Genomic DNA, 21,752 nt, shown 5'->3' with positions numbered 1-21,752 from the left:
TGGAAGTAGTTGGAACGTATATTTTTGGTTTCACATTAGTTAGCCATATGTTTCGTTGCTGGTAAAAGAGATTTTTTTAAAAAGTTCTGAGAACAGAAGTTAACAATTTGCCTTTTATTTTTAGGTTGCAGGGACGTTTTAGTCTAGTTCCCTGAACGTTTTCTTGCGAGGTTTTATTGATGCTCTGAGAATGGAAATTTGAGGTTATTTGGAGGTTTTTGAATAACTTCCTTAAAACTTTCACTGAATGTTTCAATAAGAGCCCAGATAGGACACATGGAAATGTATTTCCTAGGCATAAATCATGCAAACACATTTCTTTCTTATTGTGACACGGCATCAGTGAGATTTTAACCTGTAATCTTCTGTTGTCTATTCATGGAATTAGTCCACTGTGCCACCAGGATGGAGCTAACATGCCATGTTTTTTTACGCATACAAATCTGTTGATTTTAGTATATTCAAAAAGACCCCATTTCAAAGGAAACAAGCATCGATATCAGGTTTGGCTAATTAGTGGGCATGGCCAACAAACCTGAACACACTTATTAACAAGATAGATGACAGAGAGTTTGTTGATGCTGAGAACAGAATGTATGTTCTCTGAACCCTACTGAAGTTTTGTGTTTTTTTTAAAAAGTTTTCTTTATGCTCTGAGAACGGAAGGTACTGTATATGTATACTTGTGTGGAACGTTCTGTGGAAGCACTGAAACGCCCACACAAGAACATTGTTTCTTAACGTTCTCGGAACAATTTGAGAACGTTACTTTAATAGAATCACAAGGAAACCTGTAGGAAACGTTATGCTAAAGTACTGAAATTCCTACAGAATATATATTTTTTCTTTAGGTACTTGGAACAATTTTAGAACATGACTTTAAATAGAACCTTGACTATACTTGTAAGAAACGGTATGATGAAATACAACAATTCCCACAGAATAATGTTTTTTTTTTTTTACATTTTTGCAAATGTATTAAAAATAAAAAACAGAAATACCTAATTCACATAAGTATTCAGACCCTTTGCTATGAGACTTAAAATTGAGCTCAGGTGCATCCTGATCATCCTTGAGATTTTTCTACAACTTGATTGGAGTCCACCTGTGGTAAATTCAATTTATTGGGCATGATTTGGATGCACTTTTGGATTAACAGTGCATGTCTGAGCAAAAACCAAGCCATGAGGTCGAAGGAATTGTCCGTAGAGCACCGGGACAAGATTGTGTCAAGGCACAGATCTGGGAAAGGGTACCAAAAAATATCTTCAGCATTGAAGGTCCCCAAGAACACAGTGGCCTCCATCATTCTTAAATGGAGGACGTTTGGAACCACCAAGGCGCATCCTAGAGCTGGCTGCCCAGGAAAACTGAGCAATCGGGGGAGAAGCACCAAGAACATGATGGTCATCAGGCCAATACCATCCCTACGGTAAAGCATGGTGGTGGCAGTATCATGCTGTGGGGATGTTTTTTAGCGGCAGGGACTGGGAGACTAGTTAGGATCGAAGGAAAGATGAACAGAGCAAAGTACAGAGAGATCCATAATGAAAATCTGCTCCAGAGCACTCAGGACCTCAGACTGGGGCAAGGTTCACCTTCCAACTGGACAATGAGCCTAAGCACATAGCCAAGACAATGCAGAAGTGGCTTCAGGACAATTCTCTGAATGTCCTTGAGTAGCCCAGTCAGAGCCCGGACTTGAACCCGATCGAGGATCTCTGGAGAGACCAGAAAATAGCTGTGCAGCGACGCTCTCCATCCAACCTGACAGAGCTTGAGAGGATCTGCAAAGAAGAACGGGAGAAACTCTCCAAATACAGGTGTGCCAAGCTTGTAGCGTCATACCCGAGAAGACTCGAGGCTGTAATTGTTTCCAAAGGTGCTTCAACAAAGTACTGAGAAGAGAGAGAGCGAGAGAGAGAGAGGCAGACTCCCTTTGAGGAGAGAGAACACCGACACTTGCTTTGTGGGACCAAGAAGAGAGAGAGTCAGTCAAACACACACTGAAGACCATGACTGCTCCAACACACTATAGGCCAGTGACAGAGCTATAGTTTTGTCTCATATGAAGAGAGTTTTATACACAGAGACTGGCACCACAAGATAAGAGTATTTTTAATATTTGCTGATTGGCTTTTTTCATTTTGTACATCACAATGTGTCTTTTGACTTCAAAATGTGCTGAGCTCTCATTTAGTTTGATTTGAAAGCTGAGGTCCAGTGGGTCGTTTTCTGACTCAGGGTAAGGAGACAGGGTTTGTTGTTGCTGATACTACGTATACCCTTGTGTTTGGTTATGGTGTGTGGCTTCTGTGGTGCGATGGGTAACGATGCTTTGTGGGTGTCAGTTGTTGATGTGTGTAGAGGGTTCCTGGTTCAAGTCCAGGTTGGGGTGAGGAGAGGGATGGAAGCTAAACTGTTACATATGGTCTCCCCTCATAGGAGGAGAGAGTCCTTTTGGAATGACACACAGATCATAGGGCCACAGAGGCCTTACATCAGACAGTAACTCAAAGAAAAGACACCGACCAACCAACGTGCACCTTCTCTTTCTTGTACACGCACGTGTGTAACCGATGTGAAATGGCTAGTTAGTTAGCGGTGGTGCGCGCTAATAGCGTTTCAATCGGTGACGTCACTCGCTGTGAGACTTGAAGTAGGGTTTCTCCTTGCGTTGCAAGGGCCGTGGCTTATGTGGCGCGATGGGTAACGATGCTTCGTGGGGTGTCAGTTGTTGATGTGTGCAAGGGTCCCTGGTTCGAGCCCGGGTTGGGGGGAAGAGAGGGACGGAACCTACACTGTTACACGTGCACACACACACACACACGCTTCAAGGCACACCGAAACCAAAGCAGAGAGAGAGAGAGTGAAAAAGAGGGGGAGAGAGGGAGGGTAGAGGAACTCAATAAGGGCCTGATCTTTGATCCCTGCGCCTCCCTCTCTACTCTGTCTGCTCAAGTGTGGGAGGGTTCCAGGGCCTCAGCCCTGCTGGGCCTGTCTGACTACAGGCTCTGGAGGGGTTAGGTTTCAATGTGTGTCTCTAACACTGACCCCCCCCACCCCCTGCCTCCCCATGCCTCCCCCACCCCCCAGCCTCCCCCTGACCCTGAGTGAAGGAGTCAGCTGGACTCATTAAGCAGAGAAAGCCCTTCCCCGGGCCAAAGGAATGGAGAGAAACATTTTGAAAACATTTTGAAACAGTGACTTGTCTATTGTGGGGCCGGGACTGTCTCTGTTGCTCACACGATCTCTCTCTCTCTCTTTCCCTCTCACTTTTTCTCTGTTTCTATCTTTCTCTCTCTTCCCCCCACTTTAATAATGCTTTTCCCAGGGTGTCAGGGAGCTGGAGATGGGCCCCTGGAGCAGAGGTCAGAGGTCAGGGTCGCACACAGAGGGAGGTACCCTGGACACCTTCTTCTCATCTGAGAAACATATCCAGAAGAAGATGGGTTACACTGAATGAGGCTCAACAGAATGAGAATGAATGAGGCTCTACAGAATGAGGCTGAATGAGGCTCAACATGTTTTTTTATAGGTGTGTTGTTGAATTTATTTGTGCAATTTCTGGTGTTGAAATATGTTGTGGTGGTTTGATGTGGAAGGGAGGAGGAAAGAACTGTGGATGAAGCTGGTGACAAAGTAAGGAAGGTAAAAAGGAGGAAAGGAGAGAAATTGTCACACACACATCTCTCATGGACAGATGCACGTAACTTAAATGGTGGTAGTATCTGTCAACTGACTGGGATGCGTCGACGACTAATGGGGAACTTTTTTTACGCTTCGTAGTTTTTCCATTACTGATCATTTATACAAATCAAGCTTTCGCAGGTTTTAGAATCTTTCGAATTTAGTAAGGGTAGGGGACATTTAGCCAATAGACTTGCCTGATGCAGGTCTCCCCTCAAAACTTAATCAAGTGTCTGACGCAATTAAGCGAGATTTTAGTTCTGGGTGTCCGAGATTACACACACACACACACACACACACACACACACACACACACACACACACACACACACACACACACACACACACACACACACACACACATACACACACACACACACACACACACACCTCCCTCTCTGTGGCCGCTGGGCTCCTGAGGGGTTGAACTTGCCGTGTTTTATTAGTTGTATGGCATTCATAACGTAAGGGAGCTGTGACCTTCTCAAATTCCTACCGGTGATTACCTACCAGAAACAGCCTTTCAGGGGGAAAGCCAATAGACAGTTTTCGTACACACAGCGTGACCTGTTCCTCAGAGGTCAAGTTATTAACACTGGAAAAACTACATGACAATCTCCCTCTGCCTGCCTCCGCGGGACAGAACTTGTTCAGTGGAGTTAGCGTGTTAGAAGAACTGGGTTCATATACTATTTGAAATCATTTGAAATACTTTATCTGGGTTTGATTTAGCTCGCCTGGCTAAATGGACCAATAGAATAGATCCAAAATTACAAACCCTGCCCATCTGGCACTCCAGGCATGCTAGAGTAAACACTCAAAGTATTTAAATGATTTCAAATAGTATTTGAACCCAGGTCAGCGTGTAAGGAGCGATAGCGGTGTCAGTAATGTTGTCCATTAGTTTTGCTGGCACACAGCATGGAGCGTATTAAAAGTTATATGTGCTAATTCCTCTGACTCTTGGTCAGTTTAATTAAAGAGCACTGTTGAGAGAGGAAGTCACACTGAGGTGGAAAATGGGATTAAAATTCTGGTGAGGGATAACAGTCCAACAGTGTTGAGGAATAAGAGGTAGACTAGCTAACACACAGTAGTGCATGGTAGACGCACACACACACACAGCCAGCCAGGCATTTCTCACCCTTGCAGACCTACAGTTTAGTTATTATTAAACATTTTTCTCAGCCACCATGTTCTCGCTACAAAGAGTGGTTTGTTCAAGAAGCCCTGTTTGCTCAGAGTTCACCCACTAAATCTAAGTAGTCACTCTAAAAATATTAATATTCATCAGCATTCATCACCCCCCCACACACACACACACACACACACACACACACACACAGAGCGACGTCGCGGAAAAACGCCTCCGACGACTCCAACGGCATGTGTCATTATTAGCTTCACTCATATGTGACTGATGTTGCTTTAAAAATGTTGAATACAGACACTGTCTGGCACTGAGGAAAAAAGAGGGGGGGCTTACTGTACATAGGGCAGTAATGTTGACCTTGTGTTGGCCAGGGCCTCCTTTTTGTTATGCAAGTCTTTATCTCTTTCACACATCGGGAGCAGACACGCACACTAACACACACACACACACTAACACACACACACACACACACACTAACACACACACACAGAGCAGTCAGCTGTGGGTTATTATAGCTGACCTCTGGGTCTGTTTGCTGACTAACGAGAGGTTTTAACCATTCTTTCATTTCCCCGTTGTGTACATCAGGTTCTGTACACACACTGGTTTTTACCTATGGATACACACAAACCAACACACACACACACACACACACAACTCTATGGATAAACTATTGTCATTTTCCCCGTACATGTGACTATTATTAAACAAATGAAACTATGTTTCTACCCCTGTGTAGTAGAAATAAACTAAAAGATCAGTGTCCTTTGCAATGGAGAAAGAAACAATTCAACATTCATAATATCCCGGGCAGGCAAGAGACGACTGTCTTCTCCAGAGCACAGTGGGTGGGAGCAGAATATAGACCGTGAAATATTATCTACATTCAAAGTGTTGTCGCAAACAGGCCTCCGCTTTGTACCCCTTCTGCCAACTCCCAAAATATGACACGCACTCAGTACACCACTGTCATCTCCTTGTCCCTTCTCCAGCCGCACCCTTACCCCTACCCCTTTACCCCCTACCCCTGCACTGTGCCTCGCCTCTCTTTTCATCCCAATAATGTGCCCATTGTACCAGTTAGGCTGTGCTGTGTAGTGAATGAGGCGTGTAGTGTCTGACATGGCTGGTAAGCGTGTGCAGAGTTTCATCCTGCCTGAGAGAGGACACCAGCTCCTAGGGATTTCAAACACTTCTGTTAAATACCACAGGAGAAAGAGATGCTTTGATGCTGGTTGATTCCTACACTCTTAAAAATAAAGGTGCAAGTAGGAAACCAAATAAGGTTCTTGAGAGCGATGCCATAGGGGAACCATTTTAGGGTCTCAGAAGAACCATAAATGGGATGGTTCTTTGAAGAACCATACACAAATGTAAAACCAGAAAAGTTTTGCCCCCCGCAGTAGGGTTTTAAGCCTTATTTACATATTACCACCCATGACTGTGTTTGCTAGTGACAGAAATATGGTTGTTGCATTCATTAATTAACAGTCCCGTTGCCTTCTCCAAGTTAGATCCTAAATTAAGTGTTTATTAAATTCTTCAATACATATTTATCTGGCCTGCTTTTGAGGGCTAGTTTTACCCTGATACAGTGGGCTGAAACTCATGCTGGCTTGCAAAGTGATGTGTAATTCCTATTGGAATCCAGCCATAGTGGGAATATCCTACATTTTTATTCACCCACAACCTGCATTGCCAGTGTTGCGAAGAATAAGACACGAAACTATCCGTAACCATCTGAACAGAAACAACCATTTCAGGAAGGTGTGCAATAAGACCAAGTAACGGTGGAATACTTTAGAAAAATGTATGCTATTTATATTTGAGTAGCATTAGATTAATTATATCAATGCACATACATGCAAAAACACAAATATTGCAACAAACAATACCAAAAATCTATCTGCAATAGAGCATGCTGGGAAATATGATAATTATGGGCGTGGTTTTGATTCAACTCTGATCATTAACACCAACACTGCGGTTATTTTATAACACTGAGTGTTAATTGAACTCTTTATAGTGTTAATTTAACTATCGAATCAACACTAGAAATATTACACTGAAAAAGCAACACTATTTAACACTGGCCAATTTGTTGTGTGCTATGAAAGGGACACATCTATAGGTTTCCATACATTTCAAGAACCTTTTAGAATTCTGAAGAACCGTAGATGCCACGTCAAGAATCCCAAACTTAACTCAAAGGGTCTTTATCGGGCAAGAGTTCTCCAAAGAACGTTAAGAGCTGAGGAAGAACCATTTAAGAACCTTCATTTTTTTCAGCGTATGAGATCTGGGATCTGTGCCGGCACATTGGGGAGGAAAGGAGAGGGTATTCTAACTTTTACAGTGTGACCCTCTCATCTACGTACCACTTCATTTGTCCACTGCATCTGTCTATCTTAACTTGGATCAAAATCATTTTCTCACACCCAAGAGGTGTTCTGTTGTCTTTCAAACCTGGACTAAAATATCCTTGAAATACTTGAATGTGAATGTTTGGAAATAGATTTGAACTAGTCTTTCGATATTGGTCCTCCTACTGGAGAATAACAGTGGAACAAGCAATATAAATCACAAGTGCCGTTTAGAATGCAGCCACACACTTTTTAACAGGCATTTTATGAGCACCACCAGCACCACATAACAGTTGATGCTTCACAGTGTGGTGCTTAACTTTTCTTTTTCCCCACTTTCCTTCCCAAACGCCCCTGGTTGGAAAATCCTCTTCACGGAGTGAACAAAGCATCTCTTCACCACGGAGAGAGAGGAAGGAGGGGAGCAAGCCACGGGAGGCTGGAAGACTGCAGGGCTCTCCTCTCTTTCTCTCTCCGCTCTGCTCTGCTCGCTGTGTGGACAATCATAATGGAAAGTCATTATAACCCAAACCACGTTGAGGGTACCACTGCCATCATTTTTATTTTGCGTGCGAACCCACCGGTGCCCGGCCACTTAGGAAACATTTCACAGCGTCGTCACGGCAATGCCAGAACGTAACGGAACAGGTCCCCTCAGCGGAGGGAGAATGGAACATGTGCTGTCAAGAGTCTGTCGTCGTGGCGATACCCCGCCAGGTTTTCAAACCCCCTGCCACCACCCCCAACTCTTCAGTTAGCTGGCACATCCCAACACAGACTTGACACAGTGTTGTCCCCCCTCTCTCTCTGAGTGACGGCCTGTGAGCTTTTATCAATGACTTCTGAGCATAATTCTGTCTTTATTCACTTCAAAAGCCAGGCCCCAGACTGTCCAATCTGGGATGCCATCTTTCCGTCTTTCCCTCCTCCCCCTCTCTCTCTTTCTCTGTCTCTGTTGTTTTCCCCTGGTGGTCTCTGCTGAGAGAAGGACGGCAGGAGGGAGATGAGTTTCCTCTTTGAAGTAAGTGCCTCTGAAAGAGAGAGATAAAAAGAGAGAGACAGAGTTGATGCGAGAGAGAGCAAGAGAGAGAGAGAGAGAGAGAGAGAGAGAGAGAGAGAGAGAGAGATTGTACTGTGAGCAACACAACCCTTCCCAGTCCCACAAAGCTGACATCAAATAGACAAGTCACTCGAGGGAAACCGATTCAAAATGTTCTCTCTCTTCACCCCTCCACCCCTTTACATGTACAAGCCTCGCTCTTTGCCCTGCTTTTTTTTTTACAATCTTGTAATTGAAACCAGGCTGGCTGCGACAGAGGTGGGTTGTTTGGACTAAGGAAGTGCTGTTGAGGTTAGAGGTCAGGACAGGTTTGAACGCCCTTCCATTGTGGGAAGGAAGGGACTAGGTCCAGTTGGACTGGAGGGAGGGTGAGACTGGGAAGGGACTAATTCCAGTTGGGCTCGTGAGGGTGAGACAGGCCCATGGAGGGTGAAACTGTATTGGGAGACAGATGAAGCTAAGGCCCTGACCCTGAATTACTACAGTAAAAACACCACAGTCCACAAAAACACAACACTTTTTTATATACCCAATATGTTCCCCCTGTTGATGATGCTTATAGTGCATTATGGTTGAACCAAAAGATTACATGTAAAACATTTGATGGTTTAACAAATTATCAGGTAGCTTTAGATGGTTGCAATTGGCCTCAAATGTGTAGCATTATGAGAGAGAGCGTTTTAATTGTTTAATTCACTTCCTTTGGCAACGTAAACACGTTTCCAATGCCAATAAAGCGCCTTTTGAATTGAGAGAGAGAAGAACAGAGACAGAGCATGGAACATCCTCTCCGTGAACAAACAACATTTAAATTAAAATCTTGTCTACTGTCTGAGTTGATCTAACATTGGCGCAAATAAACAACACACTCATACTACAAGTGAACCTTTCAGACAGGCCATTTTACGAGGAACTGACATTGTTCCAAGTACAACCCATGTCCCTTTAAGTAGTGGTGAGTAAACAGATCCAAACTGTCCTTGAGCCTTTGTTTGTGCCGAGCCTTACAACATGACGTTTATTGGACTGGTGTTGCTTTCATTGGGGCGCTTAACTCCATTAGGCTCTTAAGATGCTCTTTTATATGAGTGTGTGTATTTATCTATCTATACTGACTGTCTGGGAAGGGGAAAGGGAATGGGGTGGAGGGAGGGATGGTGGCATGTCAAAACTGGTCCCATGGCCTATCAGTGACAAGACCTCACGTCTGAAATGCCCAAATAAGCCCCAGGCTATGGGAATGTGACCACTCCCTCTCTCAGGCACTCAGGCACTCAGGCTTAACCACACCCCCTCCCTAAACACACATCCTGTTACTGTGACAGTTTCTAAGTTCCCATAAGTCCACTAATTGCTCACTTACCTAATGGAGGTCAACTTAAAAGCCTGTGGTTGGTAGGGATTGAGACTGGTGAGGGGCGTGCGCACGTGTGCGCACCACACGCCCCCAGTGGAATTTGAGCTCCAGAGGGGTATCCTATGAAGCAAGCTAGATCTACTCAGTGTTTTCTGAAGCTAACCAGCTTCAGTTAGCTTCACATTCCAGCTCTGGCTTCATCCGTACTACAACGGTGGATTTTGCTTGTCTGCCTGCTGCTAATTCTAGCAGACTTGTAACTGCGCTTGCATATTGAGACAATGCTGAAGCATAAATTCATGGGCAAGTCAGTGATACGTTTTAATTTGTGACTAAATAAAAATGAAGGAAAGTTATCTTGCAAATTCAGCAGGCTATGGTGTAAAATGGGCTTTTAGAAGTCTTTTATTACTTTTCATTAATGCTGTCTTTGGTGTGCTTATCAATGTGCAAGCACTTTTTCCCCACTCCTATCGATAAAATAATTTGATTAAGTCACACAAAAGTTTTACTGTGCGTGAAGTTTCAAATGCATTCTGTCATTACTAAATAATGTGATAGGTATTTTAACATATTACTTTTTTTAAAACAAATAAACACTTTATTAATAAAATATTGAATCAGTCATCTTCCTCAAATGGGGATGATGATGCAATCTTTGCAAGAGGGAGGGAATCAGATTTCATTGGCCCTCAACTCATGGCTCAGACACTTCATTCAGGGTAAGTGGAGTTAGACCTGAGTTAGCATGCCCTGGAGCAGGTTAGTTATGAATAGGGCTGTCAAAAACTTTAATGAGCAAGCCTTCCTTCATGAACTGGCGAGAAATAGACCTTATTTTTTGATATTTTCATTGGTATTGTTAACAAACACACTCCCATAAAGAAAATGAGAATTAAAAACAGGTTCAGCCCCTGGTTCGACCGTGATCTTCCAGAGTTACTCCACCTCAAGAATTGCATTTGGCGAAAGGCTCGGCAAAGGCATACCCAGGCTGACTGGCTCTCAATCAGGAAATGAGAAATAAGTGCACTCTGGCTGTCCGGAAGGCCAAAGTTAGTTACTTTACGGAGCAGTTCTCTCTCTGTGGGTCTAACCCCAAGAAGTTGTGGAAAACGGTTAAAGACCTGGAGAATAAACTCTCCTCCTCACAGCTGCCCATGTCCCTTAAAGTTGATGTTGTTGTTACTGACAAGAAGCACATGGCTGAGCTCTTTAATCACCACTTCATTAAGTCAGGATTCCTATTTGACTTAGCCATGCCTCCTTGCCCGTCCAACATTTCCTAATTTCCCACCCCTTCTAATGTGACAATCCCCGATGCTGCTCCCTCTTTTTCCCCTGCCCCACTACAAAGTTTATCCCTGCAGGCAGTCACTGAGTCCAAGGTGCACCTGAAACTTGACACCAAAAAACCATCTGGGTCAGATGGTTTAGACCCTTTCTTCTTTAAGGTTGCTGCTCCTATTATCGCCAAGCCTATCTCCGACCTTTTAAAACTTCTTAGGGATAGGGTCTATTTTTCGGAATTTCAGCCTGACTACTGTGCCCAAAGTAAACTGCCTGTTACTCAGGCCCAGAAGCCAGGATATGCATATAATTGGTAGCATTGGATAGAAAACACTTTGAAGTTTGTAGAAATGTTAAAATAATGTATGAGACTATAACATAATTGATATTCCAAAGAAAGAAATCCAAAGAAAAACCAACCTGATTTTATTTTGAGGTCCCAGGCTCTAATAATGGAAAGCTATGGGTCCTATGTAATTACAGCTCCCAGATTGCAATTCCTATGGCTTCCACTAGATGTCAACAGTCTTTGTTTAAGGTTTCAGGCTTTTTTCTTCCAAAACAAGTAAGAATTTGGAGTTTTGGTACAAAGAGTCCTAGTGGAAAATCAGTCTGTCGGAATGCGACGAAGAGGACCTGCGCCTACTAATTTTACTTTTCTATTGAAAATACTTCTTTCCGTATGAAATATTATAGTTTATTTACATTTTAGGATACCTGAGGATTAAATGGAAACGTAGTTTGACTTGTTTGAACAAAGTTTAGTGGTAGCTTTTTGGACTCCTTTGTCTGTATGTTGAACGAGTGGATTACTGAAATCGATGGCGCCAACTAAACAGACTTTTTGGGATATAAAGAAGGATTTTATCTAACAAAATGACCATTCATGTTGTAGCTAGGATCCTTGGGATTGCAAACAGAGAAAGATTTTCAAAAGTAATTTATTTATTTAATTGCTATTTGTGATTTTATGAAGCCTGTGCTGGTTGAAAAATATGTTGATGTGGGGCGCCGTCCTCAAACAATTGCATGGTATGCTTTCGCTGTAAAGCCAATTGTAAATCGGACAATGCATTTACATTTACATTTAAGTCATTTAGCAGACACTTTTATCCAGAGCGACTTACAAATTGGTACATTCACCTTATGATATCCAGTGGAACAACCACTTTACAATAGTGCATCTAAATCCTTTAAGGGGGGGGGGGGGTTAGAAGGATTACTTTATGCTAACCTAGGTATTCCTTGAAGAGGTGGGGTTTCAGGTGTCTCCGGAAGGTGGTGATTGACCCTGGCGTCGTGAGCGAGCTTGTTCCACCATTTGGGTGCCAGAGCAGCGAACAGTTTTGACTGGGCTGAGCGGGAACTGTGCTTCCTCAGAGGTAGGGAGGCGAGCAGGCCAGAGGTGGATGAACGCAGTGCCCTTGTTTGGGTGAAGGGCCTGATCAGAGCCTGAAGGTACGAAGGTGCCGTTCCCCTCACAGCTCCGTAGGCAAGCAGTTATATTAAGAAGAATTTAAGCTTTTAAACTGAGCTATGTTGTTGATGTACATTGAGAAGAGCGTGGGGCCTAGGATTGAGCCTTGTGGTACTCCCTTGGTGACAGGTGTGGCTCTTGTGTGTTCATAAATGTTTATTATTATGATTATTTATTTGAATTGCGCGCCCTCCAATTTCACCGGATGAAGTTAAAAGGTGAGCCTCATTCGTATGACTGGTTATCCCGAGTTGAACTCAGAGTGGACCAAATCTGATTCGTAAGACACCCCTCTGTGTTTCAGCAGCACTTTGCAGGATTATTTAGGCTGACTTTAAATTTGGTTGCTGGGCAAGGGCTTGCATAGTCGTCTGATCTTACAACCTCTGGGGTTTTGTTCACTTCTCTCACTGACAAATTCCTAAACTTAAGTGTTTCTCTTCCATGTCTATCCGTTTTCTCTCCTCTTTAAGTATAATTTAAATAATCTCCTCTGCCGTGTGTTTTCCCCTCAACAGAAATATTGGGTATTGTTATTGGAGGGATCGCTCCAAGATCAAGTTTGCACAATGGCCTTTTCAGCGAGACTAAGAGGAGACTCTTCTGCTGAAGCTAAAGGAATTTGACTTTCTGTGGGACGACGTCGCGGTTGATCATTGTAGGATCCCAAATTTAGTGTACTACTTTTGACCAGGAACCACAGGGCTCTGGTCAAAAGTAGTGCACAATATAGGGAATAGGGTGCCATTTGGGACATTGAACATGTGTTATTTGCACAGGGGTTCACACAATCACTTAGAGGGCCTGGGTCCTGAATACAGACACACAGTACCCAGCTAACAGCAAACGCTCCCACAACTTTAGAGAGCGTTCCCTTATGAGTCTCATTAGGTCATTAGCTAACATTTTCATAAGAATTTTCCTGTGATGTGCCAAGAATGTTTCCAAGAGACCATCCCCTTAATGTCAAATAGAACTTACACAGAACACGTCATGTTTCATGAGAACATTATAAGAACATTCATGTGTCCAGTTTTCTGTGGGTTAGGAGAATATTCCATCAACATTCCACTAAACTTACACAGAACATGGTTGCCATATTCTCAGAACATAAGGTATCAATGTTCTAGACCTCTGCAACATATGCAGAACGCTGCAGTCTGCTTGGTGTTGAACCTTCCCAAGATCTCCCATGTCACCCCACTCCTCCACACACTCCGCTGGCTTCCAGTCGAAGCTCGCAACCACTTCCAATACCCGGTGCTTGCCTACGGAGCAGCAATGGGAACTGCCCCTCCCTTCCTTCAGTCTCTGCTCAAACACTACACCCCAACCCGACTATTCTGTTCTGCCACCTCTGATCTCTTGGCCCTCCCACCACTACGAGAGGGCAGCTCCCGATTCAGCCCAGTCCAAGCTCTTATCTGCTCTGGAACCCCAATGGTGGAACCAGCTTCCCCTTGAGTCCCTGCCCATCTTTGGGAAAACATCTGAAACCCTACGTCTTCAAAGAGTATCTTAAATAATCCCTCAGTATCCAACCAACAAACAAAGAGCTATGAATGGATCCGTGGTTCACCAATCAGGGCCTTGATTGGCTCGCCAACAGTAACATGATGTAATGTGTAATGACATTTTTTTTGAGGGGGGATTACGTTTCTTTGATGTCCTGACAACTGATGCACAGAAATGTTCTTCAAACGTTCTCATGAAATGTGTCTAAAACATGAATATCTTATGTTGTGAGAACATGGCAACCATGTTCTGTGTGTGTGTTTGGTGGGACGTTGATGGGATATTCTCCTAACCCACAGAAAACTGGACACATGAATGTTCTTGCAACGCTCCTGTGAAACGTGTCTGGAACATTAAATTATTTTATTCTGAGAACATGGCAAACATGTTCTGTGTATGTTTGGTAGGACATTGAGAGAATATTCCCATAACCCTGAGAAAACTGGGCACGAATGTTCTTGAAACGTTCCCATTAAACATGTCTAGAACATTACCTTATGCGCTGCAAGCATATTAACCATGTTCTGTGTATGTCTGGTGGGCATTGGTGGAACATTCTCCTAACCCTCAGAAAACTGGACATATGAATGTACTTGCAACGTCCCATGACACTGTGTCTAGAACAGTAATATTGTATATTTTGAGAATATGATAACCATGTTCTGGCTACTATCTGGTTTGAACTCTAAATGCTAAAAAGGTTCTGAGAAGGTTTTTGCGAACATAGATAGAATACTCCCCTAAGTAACGGAAAACTGGACACTAGCGAAACATTATGTGTAACATTACAAAATGTTCTCTCTCCCTAGAATTGTTAGCTGGGGTATATCTCTCCCATATCCATGTGAGTGTGGTTTAGCTTCATATTTTAAAGTCTTTCAGCAAAACTGGATATTAAAATGTCACAGAGTGAAACAAAGTGTCTGATATGTATCTATGATTAACCACATTTGGTCTTTAGGGGAATGAAAGAAAAACACAACCTATGCAAGGGGAATAAAGTATAGCATAATTTATACATTATTTAAATGCTAAATACTCTGGATAGATAAGATGTTTTCCTCCCCGGCTCATGTGTCCCCTTTGAAGAATGCGATTGAGTTTTGGCTGGGCTTTTCAGCATGTGAATCAGATATTGACATGGTAGGAACGGGAGAGCGGAGGTGGTGGGCGACTCCTTGGGAATATGGACAGGGGCTGGGGCAATATCTGGGGCCTGTGCTTGAGGCTGGGGGCTGGGGTTAGGGACTGGGGGTTGGAGACTGGGGTTGGTAGTCTGGGGCAATATCTGAGGCTTGGGGCTGGTGTGGGAAGATCTGTGGTGGAGGTAATGGATCACCCTGTCAGGCTCTGCGGACACCAGACAGATGGTCCCTGGCATCTGGCCTGCACTGAGACAGTCTGCCCTCCCTGTGGAAGACAGAATCACACTGTCTGGGGACATTTGATATGAAAACACACTCATGCTTCACTCTTTTATCTGGTAACATTATAAGTTGTTATACAGAGCAAACATGACGCTTGATAAATTACTACATGTGTTATGAAGAGGTGAATGAAATATCATGAGGAGTGTCGAAATTGCAGATTAACTCTTAGTCGCCACAAAGGGACTTTAAAGTCGGTCTTGGATCTGGTAACATGATAAGTTGTTATGCAGTTCAAACACAAAAATACCAAACTGAATAAATGACTCCATAACCACAGGGTAAATTAAAGTTTGATGGAAAGTGTTTAGAGTCCTCTCAGCCACCCCAAAAGTAGGGGAAGTTTAGTTGGTTGGGCTCGGCTCCATTGCTGGAAGACAGGGTTGACCCGGTGGACGGTAACGCCCATCCATAGGGCAATGATCCCAGGGACAGACAGGGGAATGGGGCACGCGGCATTGATCAAAGGTTAACCAGCCTCCCGCCACTCTCCAAATAAATACACCCCCCTCCTCGTCCCTCCACGGGGATCCCAGTGCCAGCCTTGTTTCAATAAGTCCCCTTTATTGTATAGACACAGCGAGAGGGCTTTGAGCCAGCCCATTCAGCCTGGGCTTCCCATAGGATTACATATCTAAATATATGGAAGTAAAAGTGGCCCGAGCAGCCACCAGGGGTGAGTGGAGGGGATGGAGGAGGGTGCTGGAGTTTGGTGATTCTGTTAAATTAACCAGCACTGAAAAGGATCAGGACTTAGGATGGAGAGTCCACAACCCACCACACTTGCTAAGACTATCATCAGTGGACTTGAATTGTCAGCTTGGTTAGAGTACAAATGACGGTTTGGGTCAACAGGTTTCAATTCAGTCAATTCAGGAAGTGAAACATTTTCATAAAAACAAGTGTATAATTTTCATGAGCTCAGAGGGTGACGTGTTCTGTTGTTATGGAGTGTTTGGGTATTAGAGGTACTGTAGAGGGGGCGGTAAAGGTGGGGGTGGTAATTTTGTTGGCATAGGGGTGTAGAGGGGGGTTCTAGATGATGGACAGCCCACTGTTGAAGGGAGCCAGGGTGGGCCGGGTTGAGGGGGTCATACTGTTAACCCATGATTGAAGCTGCATGAGTAATTTCATAAATAAAGTGGCAGGTGGGTCTCGTTGGATATGCTTGCTCTCTCCTCTCCGAATGGAGGCTAATGTTCCTGACCTCCTCATCCCGGTTGGGGCCACGGCAGCTGGCCTACGTCATTGCTGAGTTGGTGTGTTTGCTGCGTGTGTGTGCTGCGTGCTTGTGCGTGTACGTCTGTGGTTATATGAGTACCCAGCTTTGCTGTTACCCATTTAATCTTTAATGTCAGGAAACTTTCCCAAGACCAAGGAACAGAAGCATTATTCTGTACCTTAGGAAAGTCGATTAGCAAAGTCTTCCAACCCAACAGTCAGCACAGTTTTCCCTAACCCTGCCACAACGCTGCTTGGTAAAAACCAACCACTGGAAACCAGTCAAGCTGACGCATTAGTCTGTAGTCCAGTCTGTGCTATGATGCCCTGTCAATGCTGTGTCTCCATGGTGGGAGGATAAATCACCAGGCCTGGTATAAACATGTCAGTGTGTCTCCTCCAGGCCTCCAGGCTGAGGAAATCCAGGGCTACTGAGGTTGGGGGCCTGGCCCAGGCACAGAGCTCCTGGCCTGGGGGAGGTCATCAGACAGACAGGGGAGTGGCATGGAGGTCAGGAACACAAACCTGACCTGGCTGTAAATCACTCTGACCATATCCCGGCATGAAAGACAAGGCAGGCCTGGGTTCAAATACTGTACTATCTGAAACAATTTCTCTGCTTGATTGGGCTTGTCTGCCTTAATGAACCAATAGCATAGTCACAAAACTCAAAGTCCCTTATTTCTGGCACTCCAGGCAGGCTCAAGCAAATCCAGCTAGCATATTTGGTTGTGGGAACCTAAGTGTTTGGTTTCCCATTGGTTCCGGAAATAAAGCCATATTTCCTGACAGTTTTTTAAAAATGTTCTGAGAACCGAAGTGAGAATTTCGCCTTTCCTGGGAATGTTAATTTTTAGGTTGCAGGGAGGTTCTGAGAACGTTTTACTATGGTTCCCTGAAAGTTTTCCATGGAGGTTTTATTAACGTTCTGAGAACGAAAATTATAGGTAATTCGAAGGTCATTAAATAACATTCTGAGAACATATTTCAATAAGACTGCTAGCTTAGGTTAACACGTTTAAACTCCAAGCACAGATAGGACACAAGGAAATACACTTGCTTAGGCATTAATCATGCAAACACATTTATTTTTAAATTTTGGCATGATGTAAGCAAGGTTGAAATCTATGGCCTTCTTTTCTCTATCCATGTAATTAGTACACGTGGCGCAGTGAACAAAATACAAAGCTGTTCATTTCAATCTATTCAAACAGACCCCAGTTCAAAGTAAACAAGCACTCATTAACATCAGGTGTGGTCAATTAGTGGTCGCGGTCAACCAACCTAAACACACTTAACAAGATAGAGGATCGAGAGAGTTTTGTTGATGCTCAGAACGGAATGCATATGTTTTTAAATAACATTCTGAGAACGTTCTCTGAATGCAAAGTTTCCTTGTGGTTTTAATGGAATGTGTAACCATGTTGGAACATTTAGGAAAAGTTGTCTTAAACTAATGAAATACCAACTTTTCATCATTTTTTAAAAATGTATTAATAAATAAATAAACTCAAATGTGCTGAGAATGTTCCAAAGCCAAGCATCTATCCTGCACCATTCCCATAAAGAAGTGGGATAGTTGTATACTAAATAACCATTGGACAACCACGCTCTCACCAATCTCTAAGAACATATGGTTCTCAGAACATTATGTGCTAGCTGGGAACAATCAAAAGATTACAATAGTACTTAAACCCAGGTCTGGAGAGAGGACACCTCCGGAACAAAGGCTAAGTAAAACATCCCCACATCTTCACAGGCCCAAGGTCACAGCCTGGTTGTCCAGTGACAGTGCCGAATGCCTCAGAGGTTTCTCTATTGCCTTCTCCATCCTCGGTCAAGACGAATAATATGATCATATGAGTCTGAGTGCATCCCTGTAATAACCTAACGTCATGTCTTCCTTCTTCCAGCCACTGTGTCTGAGTCTGAGTGTCCTGGTCGCAGAGAGCCCAGCTGAGAGGTCAGGCGTCGAGCGAGTAGGTGCCATGGTGTGGGATACCGTCACGTCTGCCTGGTGAGGTGAGGGAGGGAGACGAGAGAGGAAATGGAATGGAAAATGGCCCTGGCTGTTTGCACCATGTGGAGAGGACACCTAGCCAGTCTCCATATCCTCAGGGCTACTGGGGTCAAGACATTAAAGCTAGGAGTGAGATAGCTGTCCCTCTCTGACTGGAGCTCTTTGATGACGTGAGGGAAGCCTTTGTGTGTGTGTAATAGCCAGGAGGACCCGGATAAAGAGGCCCTTTCTGCCCACTAAAAGCCTTTGTTGTCTGGGCTAAGTGGAGATGGAGGGGTGGAGGGTTAAGGTGTCCGCATGCTGCGAATCCGGAACAGTTCGTGCACATAATATGGAGACATTTTGTCTCGTTATAGTCTTCGGCAAGGTTTTTTTGACTGTTTGTGCATACAATATTTTTTCTCGAGGCAAGCCGAAATTCGGTTGCCGAAGTCTATGCCCCTTCGGCGGTGATTGGTCAACTGTAGGGGCGAAGATTCAGCCCGAAACCCATTGTGGATTCAAAATGGCGAATGACAACAACTACAATAGTTGGTGGGGGTTCTTGCAGGAACCTAACTGCCCAACTGATTCACTTGGATTTGAATTTGAAAGGACAGCAGGTGCAGGAACTTAACTGAAAAATGTAAAGATCCCTTGTATGATCTAAATTGATATTGTTTTATGACGATACCATCTATCTTTTAATATTTGTGGAAATCTTTTTAAAATAGAAAATGGACCCAATTTAATGGATATCAATCAACAAAGAGGTGAGAATATGTAGGCTATAAGAATATGCTGAAGGCTAGCTGTATTGGGTGCAGATGACTGAACTGCTCACTTTTGTGTCTGTGTCTGCAGGTATACAGATGAGGAGGCATAGAAAGGTATTTCTATTGGTATTGGTATGTTATGCAGATCACATTTTCCATCCTCCTCCCTTACCTCTTCAATAAAAATCACATAGGCCTCTACATTATGGACAAGGTATGTGTATGAAAACCATTATCAAAAGTGTTTTTCACATTTAACACAAAAACCAAGTTATGAATACTGTCGTGTGCATGTTTTGTTAATCATCTGTATAATTACTATTTTTGAGTTCACAGACTTCACCCTCCCTACACCTCTGATTAATATAACAGGAAACCTGTTTGATCACCATGCACTGCAAAATCGTTCTGGCTATGGATACGGAGAACATCAACACATTAACAACAACACGTCAAAGGATAAACCCACTGGACTTGGGGCTTCTGGGAGTTTACCTCATATTTAGATTTTTTATTCTGCTTTGCCACTAAAATCATAATAAACACTGACAACTAAAATATTGTGTTATGTTGTTATGTATATTATTAATAATAATATTAATAGGGGAAGGAGGGTAGTTCAAAAATGTACCCCAAAAGGTTCTTCAAATGTTCTTCAAGGGTCCATTTAAAGGGGTTATTTGAAGAATTTATGGGGGTTCCCCCACAGTTTCAATTTGAAGAACCCCTAAAGTATCCTGCAGGAACCTTTACTTTTTAGAGTACGATTCTAGCATGTAAAGGCCAGTTCACTGCTCTCCACAGACTCTTCTCTAATCCCCCCCCCTTCTCCTTTCCACAAGGCCCAGACACCTATAGCTGATCTCATGGATGACCTATCGCCAAAACTATCACCAGCTGCATGAGTTTGTGCATGACTTCAAGAAGAGGACATGGACCAAACGACTGGGAACACAGTGAAATGAACGTGTTCTGTTGTTGTTCAGATATCTCAGGAGTCCAGCCTGGTCTCATAGACTAGACGTAACATAGTAAATGTTAATCCGGGTCACTAAAATGTGTATGATATGTCATTTTACATCTAGAAATTGTGAGTTTGAATGTCATCATGGACAACTTTGCATTTTAGCTAATAAGCAACTTTTCATCTACTTCCTACTTTTTGATACTTTGCAACTACTTAGTACGTTAACTAACCCTTCCCCTAACCTTAACACTTTTAGCGAACATACCATATGAAACTTAACATACCATACTAAATGGAGTGTGTCAGATTTACATACAGAATAATATGAAATGCTCTGAGACCAGGTTGAGGAATCAGGGGATAGACACTTTCATTTTATTCCATTGACACTTTTATTGTTTACATGTCTGTTTTACGCAGACACATTTGTACTATTGTTCAGAAATATTTGTATTTACACTGACACTTTTATTGACAGGTGTTATGTACATGTTTGTCCTAAGCAGACACCTTTGTATTTTATTGTGGTTTACTTTCAGAGCCCAGATGCCAGAATAAAGGTTTATTTTTGTGTGCTGAAAAGGTGTGTTTGTTGGCATTTCTTCATCTCAATACATAGTGTTTCAATGCATTCTGTAAATTCTGTGTGTCACAGACTTTACGGACTTTCTTCAACTTGTATGGTGTAGTTCAGTCTAATCTTAATTAATGCACACCGAGACATCATATAATCAAGTTTAATTGTATTAACAAGATTCAAACTCCACATTTTGTTCACAGTGCAAACTGTGTGTGTGTGTGCATCAAGTGGTGTGTGTGCGTGACAGGTCCAAACAAATGCCTATTCTCCATGATTGCTGGCCTAGGGTTGAGTTTTCCACTCCTAACTTCCTGCCATGGCACGCTTCCAGGGGGCATGATTGATTGAAAGGGGCAATGCGACACACAAGATCATCGAAACAGCAAGCAGACATCCTGAAGTTCACAAAATGCTGCTCCTCATCAATGGTGATTTGTTGGACCAGCATTGCATACTCACTATCTGTTGCGCTTTCTCTGTTGAGTGGTCACGCTGACCGTCTTCTCCGTTTCTCCCTATTACACTATATGTGTTGCTAGGTAAAGCAAATCTAGTAGATCCTGGGCAATTGGTAATGATGTTATGTTTGATGCCGGAGCTCCAAGGCATGCGTCGAAATCGCTAAGCAGTGTACTTCGAAGCAGTGTGCCGATGCCTGTATCACTTTATCAGAAGCCCGTGATCAATGACATCCAAAGCTTCTTTTGACCAGCACAGGCCACTAGTGTACACTGTGTTGATCAAAGCTTTGAGTAATGAACCTATTTTCGACACAATTGGAAGCTTTGTTTACCCATCTCTAGGAATTCGCACTTCAATTTTCTCGGCAGTGAAGTGTCTCTCTGTGTACACTATTTTATTCTGTACACTATTTTTA

General features: G+C 43.3%; 1 long non-coding RNA gene across 1 annotated transcript; it reads left to right on the top strand.

Annotated features, from left to right (window-relative positions):
• Window positions 1-15,863: 15,863 nt before the first annotated feature.
• Window positions 15,864-19,682, top strand: LOC115153840 (uncharacterized). The gene is made up of 4 exons (XR_003867772.1): window positions 15,864-16,008; window positions 18,467-19,175; window positions 19,287-19,325; window positions 19,417-19,682. It is a non-coding gene; the product is annotated as an uncharacterized LOC115153840 (long non-coding RNA).
• Window positions 19,683-21,752: the final 2,070 nt, after the last annotated feature.

The sequence above is a fragment of the Salmo trutta genome, chromosome 2 (genome assembly GCF_901001165.1).
Source record: "Salmo trutta chromosome 2, fSalTru1.1, whole genome shotgun sequence".
NCBI lineage: Eukaryota > Metazoa > Chordata > Actinopteri > Salmoniformes > Salmonidae > Salmo > Salmo trutta.
The sequence above is the reverse complement of the archived record's forward strand: the minus strand, read 5'-3'. Positions and strand labels throughout refer to the sequence as shown.